Source organism: Rutidosis leptorrhynchoides, chromosome 4, assembly GCF_046630445.1.
Source record: "Rutidosis leptorrhynchoides isolate AG116_Rl617_1_P2 chromosome 4, CSIRO_AGI_Rlap_v1, whole genome shotgun sequence".
NCBI classification, from domain to species: Eukaryota; Viridiplantae; Streptophyta; class Magnoliopsida; order Asterales; family Asteraceae; genus Rutidosis; species Rutidosis leptorrhynchoides.
The window spans coordinates 478,613,626-478,627,273 of record NC_092336.1 but is presented as its reverse complement, the minus strand read 5'-3'; positions in this window follow the sequence as shown (position 1 = coordinate 478,627,273).

Here is a 13,648-nt window from a genome sequence, read left to right as displayed (position 1 = left end):
GGTAAGGTAGTAGTCGGAAAGTGGTGTGCAAGTAACGGTCCAAACGTCCTCAACCTAAGTCAAATAGCACTAAGTCAATAAGTTGTCTCAAAAGGTTTATAAGTACGTAATTAAGGTCATAAGGGTCATCATCAATCATCATTAAACAAAAGGTAACAAGTAAGACTCGTTTATGAAAGTCGTTTAAAACAAAAGCTGACTTCGGTCAGTCACCACGGCCTCTACCCTTACTGAATTAAGGTGAGACCAGTGGTCATGGCTCCGTCTATGAGTCCCTTAAGTGTGGTAAAATTTACAGAAGCAAACTCGTCTTGGTTTGACCGTGGCGACGGTCTAAGTGCGAGTAGGTCAGAAATTTCTGCACAACGTTAAAGGACATGGTAACGATCGGAGGGCCATAAATCCTAAACCGTAACTCGGATTAAGACGAGTCCTATATGAAAAGTTATCTACTCGAAAAGTTCTATCTAAAAATCAAGGTTAGAACAGCCCAGGTCTACTGGTCTGTTCCAGAAGCATCAGGTCAGTAGGTCTTGGACAGAACAGTGGGTTTTGGAGAGTTCCGGTTGTCTCGGTGCTTGATGTTCATCACGGTTCTCATCCTTGATGCGTATAGCTTCAAGTGTACAACTCGTTGATGTATTAACATCATTTAGACCAAGGTTTGTCCATCATAACTCAAGTGCAAGTGTTGTAAGTGTTTGATGAACCAAGGTTACATGTAAGTTTATGAACAAGTTCATGAACACTAAGAAAGATCACAACCAAGTGTTGGATCCATGATACTTGCACCAAAGTGTAAGCTCTTGTTGGGTTCATGTCCTTGTTCAAATGTTTAGTAAGCAAATTAATAATAAGAAATAAAGAAAATGAAAGATAAGCCTAAACCAACCATGAAGGTGGTATTCTAGTAACATACATCAAACAAGAACACAAGTAACAAAAATTAAAGATTATAAACTTTGAATCTTTTGAAACAAAATATGTAGAACATAACTAGATAGATTATGTTCTTGGATGTTCTTGATAAATACAAGATATTATGAAGAATCAAAACTAAGAAGTTTGATCTTGTAACATGAAAGTAAGTAAGTAAACAACTTAGTAACCTACAAGTAATTAACTTTAAACAAGAACAAGTAACAAAAGTTTTAACAACAAAGATTGATGATGATTATGTTCATGTAGAAATCAGTTTTTTTTTTACCAACAAAGAAAAGAAGAAAAGAAGTTGTTACTTACAAGAAAGAAAGAAGAACTTGAGAGGAAAAGAGAGAAGAAAATTGCAAGTAAAGTGTGTGTGTGTTTGAATGAGAGATACAAGGAATGAGGTAATGAATAAATGAAAGCAAAAGACCTCTCTAAAGGCCTTCAAATTTTCGGCCAGCTGCATAGGCAAGGGGGAATGGTTAAGTTCATTGGTTACTAGGGTGTTAAAGCTTCAAAAGTTGGTTAAAGAGTGGTTATACATGGGGATTATGGCATGACTAGATTCCAAATGTTCAAACCAACTAGTTACAAGTCCTAAGTAATACTTACACCTTGAAAGAGTGGGCTAAAGGTCCATTAATAAATGTAGGGTGGGCTTGTGAGTCTTATTCAAGAGTCCATTACACTAATTAAAGCCCAAGTTGCAAATAATCCAAATAAGTTCAACTTAAGCCCAAGTAATTAACCTATCACATTAGTTAATTAAAATGATTAATAAAATTAATCATGAATGTAAATAATATCTTAAAATATTATTCGTGCAAGTTCCGGGTGTCACAAAGACGTTTCGGGCATTTAAAGTTCAAGTACGGGCAATTAAAGCAACATGTAAATGTAATAACATACATTCGTTAAATCAAGCGTATTAATAATAATAATTATTAATAAATAACGTTGGTAAAACCAGGGTCGTTACATACTGACCTAGTAACCCATGATTTAGGTTGACGACCTTTCGGACCGACTTACTACTTGCGTACTTTCATTACCGACTTTACCGCTTTTATCACTGTGAGTTATAGCATCCCTTTTTACTTTAATTATTTTGGGACTGAGAATACATGCGCTTTTTACATTTTACATACTAGGCTCGAGTACTTAAACATTATATGTGTGTGGGTTATACGACGGCATAAACATACCCCTTAGCACGGTAACGTTTAGTCATTGGTTTTTGAACCGGTGAACGCGAATCTTAGATATGGATCCATAGGGTTTGACATCCCCACTCGGGCTAGTCACGCTAGCATTTAACAGGTGTTTAATACTTCGTGAACATACGCACTCGCCAAGTGTACTTTCAGGGGGTTATAAACGTTAAGTCTAGTTACCGGGTGCCCACGGTTATACATATACTTTTCATACTGTTTTGTTATACTGAAATCTCATGGCATACCTTACGTTACTGTTAAAACTTAAACTATAGCTCACCAACATTCGTGTTGACTTTTAAGCGTGTATTTCTCAGGTGCCTAGAGGTTTCTTGCTTCCGCTGTTAGATTTGCTGTCATGCTGTTATTGAATTGCTGTTAAGGACCTGCTGTATTAGTTATCCGCTGCATTACTAGAGATGTCTCAATCTTGGAACTTTTCTTTTGCATTCGTAGTTTATGTTAATTTCAAATAATGATTTTGTAACGACCTTTGTGTCACGTTATCTTTTGTAAATGCTATGTCTTTATGAATGCAAACTGGTTTTCAAACAGCATGTAGTACTTGACCGTGTAAAGATCCTGTTGTTGATGAGTCGTACACGATGATTTTGTACGGGGCGTCACATTTGGTATCAGAGCATTGGTTGTAGGGAATTAGGTTGCATTAGTGAGTCTTCTTCTTCACATTCCCGATGCCTTCAGGTGTACTTCGTGCCCTTTTACCAGGAGCACCATGTAACTCTAACCTTGCAAGTACTTCTTCATCATCACAACCTCGAGGTTTGGAAAACCTCTTCTCAAACTCTTCCCTCACGACTTTAGTCACTTGGTCTCGGACCAATTCGGTTACCCGTCCTTCGATTGTCTCCTTGACTACTTGCCTAACTTCGTTGGCCAAACCCGAGACATAGTGTTTGATCGCGGCTTCAACCCTTACCGTTAACCCATTCTCCCCTTCATGAGTAAGCCCTTCTGTTCCGTATTCATCTTCCGTCTTCATTCTAAGGAATGCAAAACTATTAGACCACGAACGTAAAACCAGACACGCAACATCGCCCCATTTTGCTCAACACTCGTCGTACATCACTTGTAGACACGATTTGCACCCGTAATAAGGTTTGCAAGTCCTTAGTACGCGCGCACGCCGTATCAACTTGTTAGTACAACGACCGCCTCGCTCGATGATATAACCAACACAAACAAAAATTCTACGCGATAAAAACACACGCAAGAAATAATATCATAACACGAGTCACAATCCTAGTTAGTTCACCTACACGCTAAGGCACTAACCAAGTCCCCGTCCGACCCATTCACCTACAAGTAGCGCAACAAATAAGCACACATAAAAGTCTAAGTCTAGGCACCTATCTCAAGTCGCCTAAATCCCTTAGAGCATGCTCTAATACCACTTAAAACAACCCAACCAGTATTTAAACCGACCCATATTCTTTTTCTTTATTATAATACATTAATATCGTTAACATTAGGTCCCAATTATGTTTCCAAAAACATCTTTAATACAATAGTAAGTTTAATAAACTTTAAAACATTTAATACATAAGTTGAAACACATACGAGCATACAACTCGAGACCCGTTTGACATCACCAAAAGATACTAATAAGTTTTCCAACAAAAAGACCGGGCATGGTGATTGGGAACGCTACCCAATCCTAATCAAAAGTCTAGCGCACAATCTTCTAAAGCAACCCGCAAGCACTAGTCCCCATGCTTACCCAAGCCGTCATCTCGCGAACCTATAAAAATGTAAACAACGAGAGGGTAAGCTAACGCTTAGTGAGTGAAAGTATACTACATACATATATATGCATAAAAAGGACAAGCCACACGATAATAAACAAATAGCACATACCGGAGCATCTAAGCATAAAGGCAAGCTAATCTAAGCATACCGTACGAACGCTATACAACAAGCTAATAACATCATCAATATAAGTACACCAACGACGATGTGTACAACGCCAATAAGCTACACCCAGAGGGTTAGCTACAACACAATAATACATCAATATACATATGTATAACAAAGCGTAAACCGCCCAAGGTTAACCCCTTAACCCAATACCGAAAGCCACATAACAAAATGAAGATTGGCCGAACTACACGAGCCTTAGTAAATCCGCATCCACACGAGAATACTATCTTCAATATCAACAACACATCGAGGTTGGCCGAACTACACGAGCCTTAGTGAATCCGCATCCACACGAGATCACTACCTCAATAAGATGACCGGACTACATGCGTCATCATGAATCCGCATCCACACTTGATTCACTTCCCAAATCAAAACCCACATCATCGGGGTTACTCAACCGCAACTCAATACCAATCCCACTACATCGGGATTATATAACTCCACATCAAAAGTCCATGTGATAATGTACACATAAAGTGAAATGTCCCGTTCATATCGATTATAAACGTTCCATATTAATTGATTTCGTTGCGAGGTTTTGACCTCTATATGAGACGTTTTTCAAAGACTGCATTCGATTTTAAAACAAACCATAACCTTTATTTTATCGATAAAGGTTTAAAAATATTACAACAATTATCAAATAATGATAATCTAAAATATAGCGTTTTTACACGACTATTACATAATGGTTTACAATAATATTACACATCAACTTAAGTCTTCGAATGCAGTTTTTAAACAATATTATACAAGCATGCTGACTCCCACTCTTGTCCATACATTAGCATGCAATAGAGGAAGCTCTTAATAATCACCTGAGAATAAACATGCTTAAAACGTCAACAAAAATGTTGGTGAGTTATAGGCTTAACCTATATATTTATCAAATTGTAACAATAGACCACAAGATTTCATTTTTTTCCATAAATATACATCTCATATCAGACATTTCGCAAACTGCATAGAGATAAAATTCATTCATATGTTGAACACCTGGTAACCGACCTTAACAAGATGCATATAGAATATCCCCATCATTCCGGGACTCTCGTCGGATATGATAAATCGAAGTACTAAAGCATCCGTAACTCGGATGAGGCTTGTTGGGCCAAATAGATCTATCTTTAGGATTCGCGTCAATTAGGGGCCATTTCCCTAATTGTTAGGCTACCAAGCTAAAAAGGGGCATATTCGGTTCGATAATCCAACATAGAAAGTATTTTCGATTACTTGTGTCTATTTTGTAAAACATTTATAAAACTGCATGTATTCTCATTCCAAAATTAATAGATTTTTAAAAGTGGGACTATAACTCACTTTCACAGATTTTTACTTTGCCGGAAATAAGACTTGGCCACTGGTCGATTCACGAACCTATAATAAATATATACATATATATCAAAGTATGATCGAAATATATTCACAACATTTTTATTACGTTTTAATGATTTAAGTTTGTTAAGTTAGCAGTCCATCGTTAGTAATCTACAACTAATTGTCCATAGTTAATAGTACAGAAATAAATCAATATATATTATCTCGAATCAATCCACGACCCAGTATATACAAGTCTCAGGCTAGATCACAACTCAAAGTATATATATTTTGGAATCAACCTCAACCCTGTATAGCGAACTCTGGCATTACAGCATATAGAGTGTCTATGGTTGTTCCAAATAATATATATATAGATGACGTCGATATGATATGTCAAAACATTGTATACGTGTCTATGGTCTATCAAGATTACATAATATGTTAGAGTACATGTATAATACAATATAATTTAGTTAAGTTATGGTTAGAATAGATTTGTTACAAATTTCACGTAGCTACAACAAGCAAAAATATCCAATTTTGTTTTACCCATAACTTCTTCGTTTTAAATCCGTTTTGAGTGATTAAGTTGCTATGGTTTCATAATAAACTGAAATTTATGAAACTAAACAGAAAAAGTATAAGTTTATAGTCAGAAATACAGGTTACAAGTCATTTTTGTAAGAGGTAGTCATTTCAGTCGAAAGAACGACGTCTTGATGACCATTTTGAAAAACATACTTCCACTTTGAGTTTAACCATAATTTTTGGATATTGTTTCATGTTCATAAGAAAAATCATTTTCCCAGAAGGACAAATTTTAAATTAAAGTTTATCATGGTTTTTAATTATCTAACCCAAAACAGCCCCCGGTTTCACTACGACGGCGTATGTCCGGTTTTACGGTGTTCTTCGTGTTTCCAGGTTTTAAATCATTAAGTTAGCATATCATATAGATATAGAACATGTGTTTAGTTGATTTTAAAAGTTAAGTTAGAAGGATTAACTTTGTTTGCGAACAAGTTTAGAATTAACTAAACTATGTTCTAGTGATTACAAGTTATAATCTTCGAATAAGATAGTTTTATATATATGAATCAAATGATATTATGAACACCATTACTACATCAAGTATAGTAGGTAAACATACTGGAAATAACAAGAAATGATCTAGAGCTTCAAAGGATCTTGGATGGCTTGGAAGTTCTTGAAGTAGAATCATGACACAAAAACAAGTTCAAGTAAGATTTTCTACTCGAATTAAGATAATTATAGTTATAGAAATTGAATCAAAGTTTGAATATGAGTATTACCTTGAATTAGAATGATAACCTACTGTAAGTAACAAAGGTTTCTTGATCTTAGATGATTACTTGGAATGGATTAGAAAGCTTGGAAGTATACTTGCAAACTTGAAAGTATTCTTGATTTTATGAAACTAGAACTTATACAATTTATGAAGAACACTTAGAACTTGAAGATAGAACTTGAGAGAGTTTAATTAGATGAAGAAAATTGAAGAATTAAGGTGTTTGTATGTGTTTTAGGTCGTGATATGTGGATTAGATATAAAGGATATGTAAGTTTGTTTTCTTGTAAATAAGTCATGAAATGAATGATTAATAATATTTTTGTAATCTTGCTAAATAATTCATACTAGATTACAAAGAATGGTTCCCACATGTTTGATGAATCATTAAGGGCTGCTAAGAGCTGATCATTGAAGTGTATATACCAATAGTATGTACATCTAGGAGCTGTGTATTGTATGAGTATGAATACGGGTGCATACGAGTAGAATTGTTGATGAAAATGAATGAGAATGTAATTGTAAGCATTTTTGTTAAGTAGAAGTACTTTGATATGTGTCATAAAGTCTTTCAAAAGTGTAACAATACATCTTAATACATTACATGTATATACATTTTAACTGAGTCGTTAAGTCATCGTTAGTCGTTACATGTACATGTTGTTTCAGAACCTATAAGTTAACGATTTCGTTAAATGTAATTAATCCCATTGTTATTATATGTAATGAGATGTTAAATTATTACATTATTATGATAACATGATGTACTAATATATCTTAATATGATATATAAATATTAAGACGTTATTACAACGATAATTGTTACGTATAGATATCGTTTTGAATTTCTTAGGTTAGTAATCTTGTTTTATGTACACGGTTCATTGTTAATATACATAATAAGATACTTACTTATCATTTCATCATGTTAAACATATATATATGTTCATATATATAATATCATGACATATACAATTACAACGTACGTGAATCATCGGACAAACTGGGTGGTCAAATGTTAACACAAAATCCGTTTCAGTTAATCAAGTCTTAACAAGTTTGATTGCTTAACATGTTGGAAACATTTAATCATGTAAATATAGTTTTCATTTAATATATAATCATGGAAAAGTTCGGGTCACTACACAAAGTGTGCAACTCGCCAAAGGTGGTCAACCAAGACGCACAACCGTGCCTATTGGACATATACACAAGTCCATCAAATTCACCTATATATGAAGTGAGCGCTATAGCCGAGAATCACTTCACTCGACCTGCACCCATCCCATACATATATATGCACATTGTATATTAACACTCACCTTGAAGTCTTGATGGATGCTAAACCAAAATCCGCAAACGCCAATGGAACATACCTATTCCATTATCACATAACAAATAACACAATTAGGGTGGATTTACAAACCAATCCAAATCGACAACTAGTGCAATTTCGACCCAATTGCATTTCCAAGCTCAAACCTCGCCCAAACTAACCAATAATCACTAACACAAGTGAGAATGGTCCTAATACGCCAATTAAACCCAATCATAAGTGTTAAACACTTACCTTGCCCAAATTGACACATAAACCCTAATTTTGACCCATTTCAAAATTAGTCAACCCAAACACACCCAAAGTGGTTTAGATGTTCCCGGGTGGCTTAGATGTTCCCGGGTTATAGTGAAAGTTTAAGAAATACGGGTGTTTACGGTACACCCCATCAGGGTACTTCATGTTAACATAAAGTTCATCGGTTTTGGGCTCGATTTTTCTATTTTGATGCCTTTTCCCTTATTGTTTTCTTTTTCTTTTTCAAATTGGGTTGAAGTAATTTCTATAACATCATTGGAATCCTCATCGGGATCCGATTCATCAGAAAACTGGTAATTTTCCCAATATTTTGCTTCCTTGGCGGAAACACCATTGACCATTATTAACTTTGGTCAATTTTGTTGAGGATTTTCTTTTATTTATCTGTTTTTCTGTGGTTCCTAATATTTCCGCCTCCGGAATCTCTTCTTTCGGTTCCTCTTCTTCCGGTTCCTCTTCTTCTGGTTCCTCCTCTTTCGGTTCCTCTTCGAGAATTTGTGAATCTTCCAAATATATATTCGACTCTTCATTATTATTAGGTGAGTCGATGAGATTTGTACTAGAGATAGACATCTATCACACAATATCAAACACGTTAAGAGATTAATATATCACTTAATATTTACATGTTAACAATATATAGTTTCCAACAAAAATGTTAAGCAATCATTTTTCAAGTAAACACAGTCGAAGTCCAGACTCACTAATGCATCCTAACGAACTCGATAAGACACACTAATGCAAATTTCTGGTTCTCTAAGACCAACGCTCTGATACCAACTGAAATGTCCCGTTCATATCGATTATAAACGTTCCATATTAATTGATTTCGTTGCGAGGTTTTGACCTCTATATGAGACGTTTTTCAAAGACTGCATTCGATTTTAAAACAAACCATAACCTTTATTTTATCGATAAAGGTTTAAAAATATTACGACGATTATCAAATAATGATAATCTAAAATATAGCGTTTTCACACGACTATTACATAATGGTTTACAATAATATTACACATCAACTTAAGTCTTCGAATGCAGTTTTTAAACAATATTATAAAGCATGCTGACTCTAACTCTTGTCTATACATTAGCATGCGATAGCGGAAGCTCTTAATAATCACATGAGAATAAACATGCTTAAAACGTCAACAAAAATGTTGGTGAGTTATAGGTTTAACCTATATATTTATCAAATTGTAACAATAGACCACAAGATTTCATTTTTTTTCCATAAATATACATCTCATATCAGGCATTTCGCAAACTGCATAGAGATAAAATTCATTCATATGTTGCACCTGGTAACTGACCTTAACAAGATGCATATAAAATATCCCCATCATTCCGGGACTCTCATCGGATATGATAAATCGAAGTACTAAAGCATCCGTAACTCGGATGAGGCTTGTTGGGCCAAATAGATCTATCTTTAGGATTCGCGTCAATTAGGGGCCATTTCCCTAATTCTTAGGCTACCAAGCTAAAAAGGGGCATATTCGGTTCGATAATCCAACATAGAAAGTATTTTCGATTACTTGTGTCTATTTTGTAAAACATTTATAAAACTGCATGTATTCTCATCCCAAAAATAATATATTTTTAAAAGTGGGACTATAACTCACTTTCACAGATTTTTACTTTGCCGAAAATAAGACTTGGCCACTGGTCGATTCACGAACCTATAACAAATATATACATATATATCAAAGTATGATCGAAATATATTCACAACATTTTTATTACGTTTTAATGATTTAAGTTTGTTAAGTTAGCAGTCCATCATTAGTAATCTACAACTAATTGTCCATAGTTAATAGTACAGAAATAAATCAATATATATTATCTCGAATCAATTCACGACCCAGTGTATACAAGTCTCAGGCTAGATCACAACTCAAAGTATATATATTTTGGAATCAACCTTAACCCTGTATAGCGAACTCTGGCATTACAGCATATAGAGTGTCTATGGTTGTTCCAAATAATATATATATAGATGACGTCGATATGATATGTCAAAACATTGTATACGTGTCTATGGTCTATCAAGATTACATAATATTTTAGAGTACATGTATAATACAATATAAGTTAGTTAAGTTATGGTTAGAATAGATTTGTTACAAATTTCACGTAGCTACAACAAGCAAAAATATCCAATTTTGTTTTACCCATAACTTCTTCGTTTTAAATCCGTTTTGAGTGATTTAAGTTGCTATGGTTTCATAATGATCTGAAATTTATGAAACTAAACAGAAAAAGTATAAGTTTATAGTTGAAAATACAGGTTACAAGTCATTTTTGTAAGAGGTAGTCATTTCAGTCGAAAGAACGACGTCTTGATGCCATTTTGAAAAACATACTTCCACTTTGAGTTTAACCATGATTTTTGGATACTGTTTCATGTTCATAAGAAAAATCATTTTCCCAGAAGGACAACTTTTAAATCAAAGTTTATCATGGCCAAAACAGCCCCCGGTTTCACTACGACGACGTATGTCCGGTTTTACGGTGTTCTTCATGTTTCCAGGTTTTAAATCATTAAGTTAGCATATCATATAGATATAGAATATGTGTTTAGTTGATTTTAAAAGTTAAGTTAGAAGGATTAACTTTGTTTGCGAACAAGTTTAGAATTAACTAAACTATGTTCTAGTGATTACAAGTTATAATCTTCGAATAAGATAGTTATATATATATGAATCGAATGATGTTATGAACACCATTACTACCTCAAGTATAGTAGGTAAACCTACTGGAAATAACAAGAAATGATCTAGAGCTTCAAAGGATCTTGGATGGCTTGGAAGTTCTTGAAGTAGAATCATGACACAAAAACAAGTTCAAGTAAGATTTTCTACTCGAATTAAGATAGTTATAGTTATAGAAATTGAATCAAAGTTTGAATATGAGTATTACCTTGAATTAGAATGATAACCTACTGTAAGTAACAAAGGTTTCTTGATCTTAGATGATTACTTGGAATGGATTAGAAAGCTTGGAAGTATACTTGCAAACTTGAAAGTATTCTTGATTTTATGAAACAAGAACTTATACAATTTATGAAGAACACTTAGAACTTGAAGATAGAACTTGAGAGAGTTTAATTAGATGAAGAAAATTGAAGAATTAAGGTGTTTTTATGTGTTTTAGGTCGTGATATGTGGATTAGATATAAAGGATATGTAAGTTTGTTTTCTTGTAAATAAGTCATGAAATGAATGATTAATAATATTTTTGTAATCTTGCTAAATAATTCATACTAGATTACAAAGAATGGTTCCCACATGTTTGATGAATCATTAAGGGCTGCTAAGATCTGATCATTGAAGTGTATATACTAATAGTATGTACATCTAGGAGCTGTGTATTGTATGAGTATGAATACGGGTGCATACGAGTAGAATTGTTGATGAAAATGAATGAGAATGTAATTGTAAGCATTTTTGTTAAGTAGAAGTACTTTGATATGTGTCATAAAGTCTTTCAAAAGTGTAACAATACATAACAATACATCTTAATACATTACATGTATATACATTTTAACTGAGTCGTTAAGTCATCGTTAGTCTTTACATGTACATGTTGTTTCAGAACCTATAAGTTAACGATTTCATTAAATGTAATTAATCCCATTGTTATTATATGTAATGAGATGTTAAATTATTACATTATTATGATAACATGATGTACTAATATATCTTAATATGATATATAAATATTAAGACGTTATTACAACGATAATTGTTACGTATAGATATCGTTTTGAATTTCTTAGGTTAGTAATCTTGTTTTATGTACAAGGTTCATTGTTAATATACATAATAAGATACTTACTTATCATTTCATCATGTTAAACATATATATATGTTCATATATATAATATCATGTCATATACAAGTTATAGCGTTCGTGAATCATCGGACAAACTGGGTGGTCAAATGTTAACACAAAATCCGTTTCAGTTAATCAAGTCTTAAAAAGTTTGATTGCTTAACATGTTGGAAACATTTAATCATGTAAATATAGTTTTCATTTAATATATAATCATGGAAAAGTTCGGGTCACTACAGTACCTACCCGTTAAATAAATTCCGTCCCGAAATTTTAGGCTATTGAAGGTGTTGACGCATCTTCTGGAAATAGGTGCGGGTATTTCTTCTTCATCTGATCTTCACACTCCCAGGTGAACTCGGGTCCTCTATGAGCATTCCATTGAACCTTAACAATTGGTATCTTGTTTTGCTTAAGTCTTTTAACCTCACGATCTATTATTTCGACGGGTTCTTTAATGAATTGAAGTTTTTCATTGATTTGGATTTCGTCTAACGGAATGGTGAGATCTTCTTTAGCAAAATATTTTTTCAAATTCGATACATGAAAAGTGTTATGTACCCCGGCGAGTTGTTGAGGTAGATCAAGTCGGTAAGCTACTGGTCCGACACGATCAATAATCTTGAATGGTCCAATGTATCTTGGATTTAATTTCCCTTATTTACCAAATCGAACAACGCCTTTCCAAGGTGAAACCTTAAGCATGACCATCTCTCCAATTTCAAATTCTATATCTTTTCTTTTAATGTCAACGTAGCTCTTTTGTCGACTTTGGTCGGTTTTCAATCGTTATTGAATTTGGATGATCTTTTCGGTAGTTTCTTGAATTATCTCCGAACTCGTGATATGTCTATCCCCCACTTCACTCTAACAAATCGGAGACCTGCACTTTCTACCATAAAGTGCTTCAAACGGTGCCATCTCAATACTCGAGTGATAACTGTTATTGTAGGAAAACTCTGCTAATGGTAGATGTCGATCCCAACTGTTTCCAAAATCAATAACACATGTTCGTAGCATGTCTTCAAGTGTCTGTATCATTCTTTCACTCTGCCCATCAGTTTGTGGATGATAGGCAGTACTCATGTCTAGACGAGTCCCCAATGCTTGTTGCAACGTCTGCCAGAATCTTGAAACAAATCTGCCATCCCTATCAGAGATAATAGAGACTGGGATTCTATGTCTGGAGATGACTTCTTTCAAGTATAGTCGTGCTAACTTCTCCATTTTATCATCTTCTCTCATTGGCAGAAAGTGTGCTGACTTAGTAAGGCGATCGACTATTACCCATATAGTATCATAACCACTTGCAGTCCTTGGCAATTTAGTAATGAAATCTATGATAATGTTTTCCCATTTCCATTCTGGGATTTCAGGTTGTTGATGTAGACCTGATGGTTTCTGATGTTCAGCTTTGACCTTAGAACACATCAAACATTCACCTATGTATTTGGAAATATCAGCTTTCATACCTTGCCACCAAAAGTGTTTCTTGAGATCTTTATA